The sequence below is a fragment of the Cupressus sempervirens genome, chromosome 11 (genome assembly GCF_028749045.1).
Source record: "Cupressus sempervirens isolate cs-2001-9-10 chromosome 11, ASM2874904v1, whole genome shotgun sequence".
Lineage (NCBI taxonomy): Eukaryota > Viridiplantae > Streptophyta > Pinopsida > Cupressales > Cupressaceae > Cupressus > Cupressus sempervirens.
In genome coordinates, this window is record NC_143128.1 from 521,904,784 (window position 1) to 521,914,883 (window position 10,100).

At 33.7% G+C, this 10,100-nt stretch overlaps 1 pseudogene; it reads left to right on the top strand.

The window, feature by feature from the left end:
• Positions 1-2,524: 2,524 nt before the first annotated feature.
• The window catches only part of LOC149530653 (putative sucrose-phosphate synthase 2), a 207,484-nt pseudogene continuing 199,908 nt past the window's right edge, over positions 2,525-10,100 (top strand).

A 10,100-nucleotide genomic window follows, 5' to 3' on the forward strand; every position in this document is an offset into this window, starting at 1 on the left:
GAAATAGAAAGAAATATGAAGTGAAAATGCAAGTATAGATGAAATGTATAGTAAAGTATCAATTCAATGAATTCTTATATACTCGAAAAAGCCAACAAACATACCATTATAGGTCTGCTACAGATCTGAAATTTCTTGAGATATTCTATGGCACACAGTGTAACACGGGGACTCACAACCCCTCCTAAACCTCAAACAAGTTGTCCAAGAGACATCCCTACACTAGGTACTTGGAGTATCTAAGTAGCCCCACCTACACCATTCCGTAACCAAGCCACTATTGGGACAGGTACTTGAATTTTTATTTCAATTTTGATTTTTGAATGTTACTATTAGATATGTACTATGTTACTACATTGAGTATTCAATGGTTCTAGTCCTTGTTGCAATTTTTTAGATATATCAAGGTTGAAAGATTACTCTTTTCATTGGATATCTATAGATTAAAAGAGGGTTTATATTAGTGCAGATTGCCAGTTATCATGCAAATGCAAGGAGGTTTAAGCAATTAAAAATTGTCGTAGAATTGAATCAATACTAAGTCATCCAATAAGGTAAAGATGTTTGGAGTACACTAAAGCAAAGAACTTGGTTTGAAGCTAAATCTCTCACAAGTAGCTGGTATTGATGCCAATGTAGTTTCTTAGTTTTGTTGAGATCGATATAATTTTAATTTGTGATCCTTCGTTTTCTTTGTATTCATAGCAAAAACAAGAAAGGCTTCACAAGATAGAGGAGAAAAGAATATATTTACAATTATATGATGCCATGGAAGCACTTGTTAACATCTACAGAGATGGTTGTCGCACAATAGGACCCCATGACAAAGACCTAGATGATACTATGGGACCCTGCAATTTCCCAACATGCGAAGGCCTTGAATCTTTAGTTAGACATTTTGTTGGGTGCAAGACATGAGTCCCTGGTGGATGTGTTCACTATAAAAGAATATGGCAAATTCTTGAACTTCATTAAGGAATTTGTTATGAGCCAAATGTCTACAAGGTTCCTCTGTGCAGGTACAGATGGGGCTTTTGTTATTAAATGTACAATTGGTATTATTACATTTTCTAGAAGCATACTTCTTTTTGTTATAGATGATCAAAGTATATCTTCATGCAAGCATTTTAAAGAAAAAGTGAAATAGAAAATCAAGAAGGATGAAGTGAAATGAAAGGTGTTGGTGAGCAAAGTATAGGTAGCTAAAAGAGTTGTCAATGCCTTTTCATCAGCTGCCACTATATAAAGATCAGCTTTCTTACAACACTCTACTAGTTTCTTGTATTATAATTTTTCTACCAATTTAGGTTTTGGTTTCATATGAGTCTTTTTTGATTTTACAATGTGCCAAATTGAGTTCAATATTTCCTACTGACTCAAAAGATGTAGAGATAGTATCTTGGCTATCTTGGAGTGTCTTGTGTTAATAAAAGTTGGATGGCATTATGAGAGGTTTTTTTAATCTAATAGTTCATTTCTTATAGTTTTTAGCAATTGATTATCATATATTCAATCAGAAGAAACTAGTCTTCAGAGAACTATACAATTTTATTTCAGCTATTTGTGTTTGAATGTCAAGCTCTAAAAGTTACTGCACTTAACAGGTGGTACTAAAACAAATACCCTGAATGTCCATGGGCACTATGGATGACAATGGCTTACATTGTTTGTTATGCATTGTAAGAGTTGATGATGATAATATCAGTCCTATAAGTAGTCCTATCAATAAAACACTAACATGGTTGATCCTTATACATTGCACCTAAGATAAGAATAGGTGATCAACATATTTGCATTAATTTTTAGCTGATTACAGCATGGTGCTTAAACCATCGTGCTCCAGATCTAGGAGCATTTTGATTGAGCCTTCCTTCTTCTTGTTTCAAACCCACCTTAAGGTCTAAAATTTTATTCTAGCTTATAGAAAGCAATCATTTAGCCCATTTGGCTCTCACTTATTATTGACAGGTACATGGGTTGTACATCTTGGGCTTGGATTGCAACTTATACTTTAGTGGTCAATTGGACTCTTTGTAATAGTGTGATGTTTCCTTAATCAGAGTCACTTTGATGTGGAGATTGTATCTAAGCTAGATAGTAGTTTCTCATTGGGACCATTTGTTGTAGTCTTGGTGAGTTGTGCAACAATCTTTGCATATTTTTCCTCTCATTTTCAAATTTATGAGCAAATAAGAATCATAATATTTCTCATTGAAGTGATAATGAGTTATGTAAAATAATTATTTTATCATGTAGTGTTTAGCTTTTCAATTGGGTCATTTTACAGCTTCATGCACTATTTTGTCTATGATTGCAATGCATCCTCTTGGAAAACTTTTCTTCTTCCATGTTTTACTCATAAGAAAGGTTGATAATCTTGTCAAAAGTTTGATTTGAAATATTGATTTTTTCGTATTCAACTTTTTGGTATTTGTCCTATTATATGATGAATGTATTTTATGCTTATTTCCTTTGGTTGAAATGCCAATAATAGGGTGTCAACACATATGATTACATTGTTGCAATGAGGAAGCAAGAGCAGCAAAATATGGGAGGAGCACAAAGCCCACAAACGCCAATGACAAGTTTAGTGTTAGGATTGAGTCATTCAAGTTCTATGAGTGCATTACACCATGGGTCCTGGTGCACTCCACCATGCCTTTTTGTAGAGGGCCAGGTTTGAATCTACAATATTTGTGACAAATGCAATGTGCACATGTTATTCATATTTTATGTCAACAGATCTATATAACTTACTACACAAGTTTGGTGATTTTCAGTTCTTTGTGTTGCCAAGAGATAGTGTCATGCCATCCATCAAGGTAGATAATCAAAATATAAAGAGGACACCAAATGAAGGGATAGTACAAAAGAATAAAGGATCTGTAAAGATTAGCCCTTGGTCACTGGCTCGAATGAATGCAGAAGAGGTTTCAAGGATTGCTACACAAGTAAGGAAAAACTCAAAAGTTCTACGTCCTATATCCAAGCAAAAAGGCATGTCAGTGATAGAGACAGACAATAGTTTGGAAAGCAGCAGCAGAGATCTAAGCACAAAGATCTATTCTAGTTCTGAAAATTATAGACAAATGAATAAACGTGGTAGATCACAATTAGCTCTCCAAGTGGTAGGTAGAAAGCCTCTATTTCCCATTGTGACCAGTAATTCAACTATGCTTTTCAAACCTCTGATTTTGTCATCTAGCACCAACCTTAAGAGCCTTCCAGACGATCTATGTTGTTTAAATCTCTCTCAAATATTGCTTATTTATTTGTTGCTATTGTCAGTCCCAATTGTAGGGATAGATTTATCAATTCACCCCTTGTAACACAGTTATCCTAGTATAGCCATGACAGTCAAATAGTGAAGGTTGAACTTCTTTTGAGATTCTCATGCATGGATCTGAATACATTCTTGTCACATTAAATGAATAGACAACTATTGTTGCTAAGAACACATTTTCAGTCTACTAGTCTTTTGTTTGTTTATGATCCATAGTGTTAGTCTATAGTTAATAAATTATAATATTAGCTAAAACCTTATTGTGAGTTGTTGGACAACTCACAACCTCCTACTTGTCTAACCTTGAATCAAGGAGCCATGAGAATAGTTGTCCCTAGATTCTAAAAATTGTTGGTCCTAACAGCATTTCTAAAATAAATATCAAGTTGGCCACTTTCTATTTCAAGGATGACCCCAACAGCTTGTGTTTTGCATTCAACAACAAATTAGGCTTTAATAATCTTCACATAGCATTTATTCCTTCTGTATTGGTGATTGATTTAGCCTTGTCTAGGGCTTACTCAATCTCATTTAGCATACTTATTCATGTCTATTTAGTACCTCTACTTATTCATGTCTATTTAGGTCTGTTAATTTTATCCATTTTTTCAAGGCACTGATATGTATATGCTCTCATGGAAGCTACTTGGTAACCCTAGATTTAATTTCATTTTGTAAAAAATTAAGAACAAACCTTGTTGGTTGATTATATTTATTTTTTGAACCTAAGAAAGTATGCTTGCTTGCAAATTCCAATGCCTAAAAACAAGCACAAATGAAATTAAGTTTGTTTCACCAAAAGTAAATAGCTCGCTAACTTGATATTTATTTTTTTGCAATTTAAATCTCTCTAGAAAGGTTAGAGCTTCCTCCTTTGGCTTTTGAACTTTTCATGACAATGTTCAGTTCAGTGGTAAAATAAAATAGTTGGGCATATTTTTGTGGAAGACAAGCTCATAACATCTAAGTCTAGGAAATTTTATTAGGCTATTTCAATTGATTTCTCTTGGTAATTAAAAAATTCATAGTTGTAGCTTCAATAAATGTGTTTGGATCCTTATTTTAAGGTTTGGATTAGAAAGCAACACACTAAGGCAAAGGCATGATGGTTTAAAAAGATTAGGAATTGACCTTAAGACAAATACATTATTATCTATAATGCAATTTTTTTTCATCTTTTATGTTGCAGCTGAAGCAGCCTTGATTTTGATCCATCACAGGGAGTCATTATGGAATGAGAAAAATGTATTCACTGGGTGTGTGGATATACCCCTGACTCAAAAAGGAGTAGAAGAAGCTGTTGATGCTAGAAAAAGGATTAGCAACATTCTAGTTGATCTGATATTTACTTTTGCATTGGTTCAAGCTCAGATGACTGCTATGCTTGCGATGAATCAACACCATAGGAAAAAGGTTTTTTAGTCAAATCTTCACTTTATGTTTATGCCAACATTAACTACTTTGGTTCTCTATATATGCAAGGGCAGGTGTTTAAATGGTTATTACTTTAGTTCAATATCAATTCTCAAGAAATTTAAATTCTGTATCCAGCAAGAGTTGACAAATTCATAGATGGAGTTTTATTCATTGAGAAAAATGAGGGGGTGATTTTATTAGATAAATTGCATTTGGTACGAGCCTTCTAATTTTCCAATTATCCTTTTTTCTGAGGCCTTCATATTCCTAAAAGGTTATTGTGGCCATTGCTACTTAACCAATTTCTAAGCCACTGTTCAATAGTTGAATTCTGAGTTTCTAACATTGTGAGTAGTTTTTTTAATGTTTAGAGTTATAGAGGCTGGTATCAAACCTCTTACCTTTGGTTAAAGCTAGAAAACTGTGTACTTACATGGGATTTACTGAAAACCTAGTTCAATGTGATTTGTGCATCTTAAAATTTCTTGAATTATGTCAAGCTTTTCCCATTTTATTTGGAATATGCATTGGGTTAATATAATTACATCCTTCTATAATCACCCTGTGTTCACAATTTTCTAGTCAATTGTCATGATAGACTTGAACTTGAGTCCCATCTCAAAGTTGTTTGTTTATTGTTTTAAAAAATGATGATTATACAATTTGTATAAATTTAAAGGTCCTTTTAATGAAAACAAGAATAAAATATTAGATTCATTTCTTTGGAGGCAGTTGTGAAATGACTATCCTAGGTAGGCTGAGGTGTTTAGGATGTCATTCTAGTTCTTAAATTCAAATTTATTGTTGTGGTTTCAATAGCACATCTATAAAATGAGTGATTAGGTTTGGATGTCAACATTTATATAATGACTTGTTAAACAAGACTAAAGCTTGAAGTTGAATTCCATGTGATGCAAGTACAAATAATAATAAATAATGAGAGTGAGCAGGCCAAGGCATGGAGCAGGATATTTAGTGAAGATACTCAAAAATACTCTATTCCAATCATAATAGCTTGGCAACTCAATGAGCGCATGTAAAAGCTTAATGCTAACAATTCTTGGATATTAATAGTTTCAAATTGTGTATAATATAAGTTTATAATGGTTACTCCATAAATGTTTACTGCAATGTAAGTATGGAGAATTTTAAGGCCTCAAAAAAGCTGATAGATATGGAAGGGAGAAAGTTCATGAATGGTGTCATAGTTATGACATTCCTCCCCCAAATGATGAAAGCCTTGAAATGTGCATAGAATGTGTTGTTGCCTACTTTAAGGAATAGGTGTGGTACATTTTTATGAATTAGATATGCTGCATTTATTTTGTTATAAATGTGCTTTTTGTAGTGGTGTGTAGATATATTATGATTGGGCTGTTTGCTAGGCTTTCAAATTCTGTATGACTACTAGTCACAAAACAAGTAACTTGCACATATCCATCTTTTGGATCTGATATGTTCTGAGAGGTATCAAATCCTTATGAAAAATGATCTTTACTTGTTTACATTTATTGTAATGACTAATTAAAATATGTTATACTACACATGTAGCTGATGTTATACAGAAAGCTTTCATATACTTTTCATAGTGCTACTTTCTTAGGAAGACTTTGATTTATATGGTTGTTGTATGTAATGTCCCCTTTCTATAAATGCTTGAGTATTTGCTCTGAATCAAAGATTCCAAGTAGAACAAGAAGTAGAATAGAATGTGTAACATCATGTACTTGGTCTTGATAAAATAGTAACAATTCTCTCTTTTGTTGTGTTTGGTATTTATGTCTTGAGATTCTTCTAGCACTACATCAAACTAAGCGAGCTGGAGAAGAACCAAAAGCTGAATGATCTACTTGATGCACTGGACTTCAATCAAGTTGTGATATTTGTCAAGAGTGTTAACAGAGCTGCAAAGCTGAACAAGCTTCCTATGGAGTGCAACCTTCCATCAATCTGCATTCATTCTGGAATGCCACAAGAAGAAAGGTATGTTCGATGTTATTTTTCTTTTTGAATCTACCATGGTACTTAATGTAACAATTCCCTTTTCTCAGCTATTTTGCCTCTCAATGTTGCAAAAACATATATTCAAACAACTCCAAATATTAATGGTAGTAGAAATCCTATACACACAATCAGAATGGTAGGACATAAAATTTCATTTTTACATGGACTCCACTCTAGAAAAAATGTTTTTAAATTAATTTTTAATAAAGATTTTGATTAGCCTTTTACAAGGCTGTTGGATTCTTATGACAAAAACTAGGATATCTATTAGGATTGATGGTTGGATTATTGAATTGGGTTAAAAGATTAAAATTTAAATATTCAAATACCATGGGACTTAGCTTCTGCCTTTTTGTTTAGGATCTATTCTACTAAGTAGTCTTAGATAACTAATAGATGAATTTAAAAGCAAGAAGTGCTCATATTAATGAACATGAAACCATTTCCCAATTCTATGTTTGATAGATTTATAGAGAACTCAATTTTAGAAGATTATATGCTGGCTTGGGGCCTACATTGGTCAGAGCTTTCCCTGCTAATGCTACAGCTATCATCACTTGGGAACTTACAACAAATTTACTGGGGGTGAAACAGTAGTAAGAGCATTACCTTCAGAGATGAATGGGTTTATACCTATGTGAATTTGTAAAAAGTGGTCTTTTCTTTTTTAGTAGATTGTCCTTTATCCGTAAGAAAATGATATACCTAGATAAGTAGGCATATTGATGTACCTAGGAACTGGCATTATGTCATGGGACTCAGCCAACAATATATTTGTACCAAGTATAGTGCATTGTAATGGTATTGTTCATACAATGTTGATATTTACTCAAGAGGACTATTTTTATTTAGTTTTATTTCCCATGTTTCCTTTTCAGTTTGATTTTGTGCTGGTGATGCTTTAGACTCAAATGTCTACAAATGCTTCATGTAGTGTCTAGTCTCAAGCCATAATCACTAGGCAAGCTCCTAGCTCTTATTATAGTTTGCTTACTGCAATGTCATATCTAGTTTGCATGTGATTCTACTAACCTAAAGGATCCTTAACCACAAACAATAGTAGTCTCCTCTACCCAAGATAATACAACTTTTTTTGGATTTAAACAAGAAAATCATAGCAGCATTATTAGTGAGGATTTGTGTTTGCTCAGAAACTTCTTATCTAAGAAAGCCTTCCTGAGGGTTGTGAGCTTGTCTATTTCTCCTTTACATCAAAGGTTCAATGCGAGCATGTTGCTAAGAGCCTGCCCAAGGTTACAAATGCAAAGTGAACTAGTTTTTGATTACCTCTTTTATTAAAGTAGATTTACTTGTGGGATGTAGAGAACATGGAGAGCTTGCCTTAGATGACATTTCATGGAGGTAGTCAATAAAATAGTTCAAATGCCTTGCCTATGATTCCACATTTTGCATGCATGTCTACTAGGGTAGTTGCAACTTAAACAAATATATTCTCTCAATATATCTATTTTGTGCATATCCAACATCCATGGCTTTCGATGACCACATTATGTTTAGGCATCCTGTCAAATAGTTCACATGACTTATCTATGCTTCCATTTTACAAGCATGTCTCCCAAGGAAAATGCTACTACTTCATCTACATCATCTGAGAAAATCCTTTATGCTTTGATGGATGCATATAGCTTATCCCAAATCTCTCATTCAATAGTTATGAGATGATCAATCAAGACAAAATAGTTGAGAGCTTAGAGTGACACAATTTTTAGATGATCATATGAAATGAAATGGGTGTGCAAGTAGAAAGAAACTAGAAAGACATTATGTACAGATGAAGGCATGAAATGGATCATTTTGGAGCACTCAGCACAGGCACTTAGCATTCAATACATATCATCATTCGAGATCAAATGGGTGTGTGGGATTATATGCATAGTGAATAATAAAGGAGGGAATTGAACCCTCCTTGAGGATCACACTTGTTGAGGTCCACTTTAACAATAGCCCTTCCTGTGAAATTTTTGTGTAAAACCTTTCCAATGAGATAATGTGTTATGAGCTCTTCATCAGTGGGATGGAATGTGAATCCAAGATGACTATAACTAAAGTTAAGAGAATTCAATAATAGAGGCTCTTAACTTTAGTTACAGTCATGATATGGGTAATGCACAATTGCCTCTTGGATTCATGTTCCATCCCACTGATGAAGAGCTCATAACACATTATCTCATTAGAAAGGTTTTACAGAACAATTTCACAAGAATGGCCATTGCTGAAGTGGACCTCAAGAAGTGTGAGCCTCAAAAAATTTTGACCAATGCATGGTTATTTTTGACCAATCATTGGTCAAAATTTTGACCAATACTTGGTATTTTTTGACCAAGCATTGGTCAAAATTTTGACCAATGCACGGGTGTTTTTGACAAATCATTGGTTGAAATTTTGACCAATACTTGGCAGTTTTTGACCAAGCATTGGTCAAAATTTCAACCAATGCTTGGTAGAACTTGTGCCAACATTTTTGAAAGGTTTTGACCAACCAGTATGTTGGTCAAAATTTTGACCAAAAAATTTTCAACCCAAACTTGGTTGAGATTTGGTCAATAATTGGGTCAAAATTTCAACCAATAAAAAAATGACCTCAAATGTACTAGTGTGAGAAGAAATAGGTGAAATCCTTCTAGTTAGAAGGCAATAGGTTGCTCTGTTGGATCTTTTAGATAAACAATCCAATGTTTATTCTGGGATGATTTGCAAGTAAGGACTATGTTGAAGTGTATGTGAGGATTAGAGGCCCTGAATTTTGCATATGTAGTATGTATGTATGCATCTACATATATATACATATGTATATGTGTATATGTCTGTATATATGTATATAAATAGAGAGATCTTGGCAAAACAAAAAAATAATAAAATTCACTCAACAGGTAGCATGGCCATGGGTATTTACAAGATTTTAAACATATCTATATAAGGAGTGAGTTAGGATCTATATAGGTTAAGATTACATTAACTGTAAACTAGAACACAAAGGTTGCACCAACCTATCACTATATTTAATTATAGAAAACCACCTGATTCACTCGAATGGGTGTATGATGGTGATGAGATGTATTAGGTGAGTAAATCTCACTAGTGGTTATAGGAATACAGTTACATCAAAGAAATTAGAAACTAGAACTACATATTCATTGGAGTGAGTTGTTCAAGGGTCTTGATCCCATGGATATGGGTATGTAGGCAGCTTAGTAGGCAGAGTATGCCTTAAGTGTGCAAATGCCTTAGACATAGTAAGGTATCCTTGGACATAATTAGATAGCACTTAACCATGTATGTATGTATGGATGTATGGATGTAACTATTCTCTACTCAATTGTGTCATCCACATGGGTAATGGGGAATGGGGGGGTAGTTGAGCTTGCACCTTCTACAA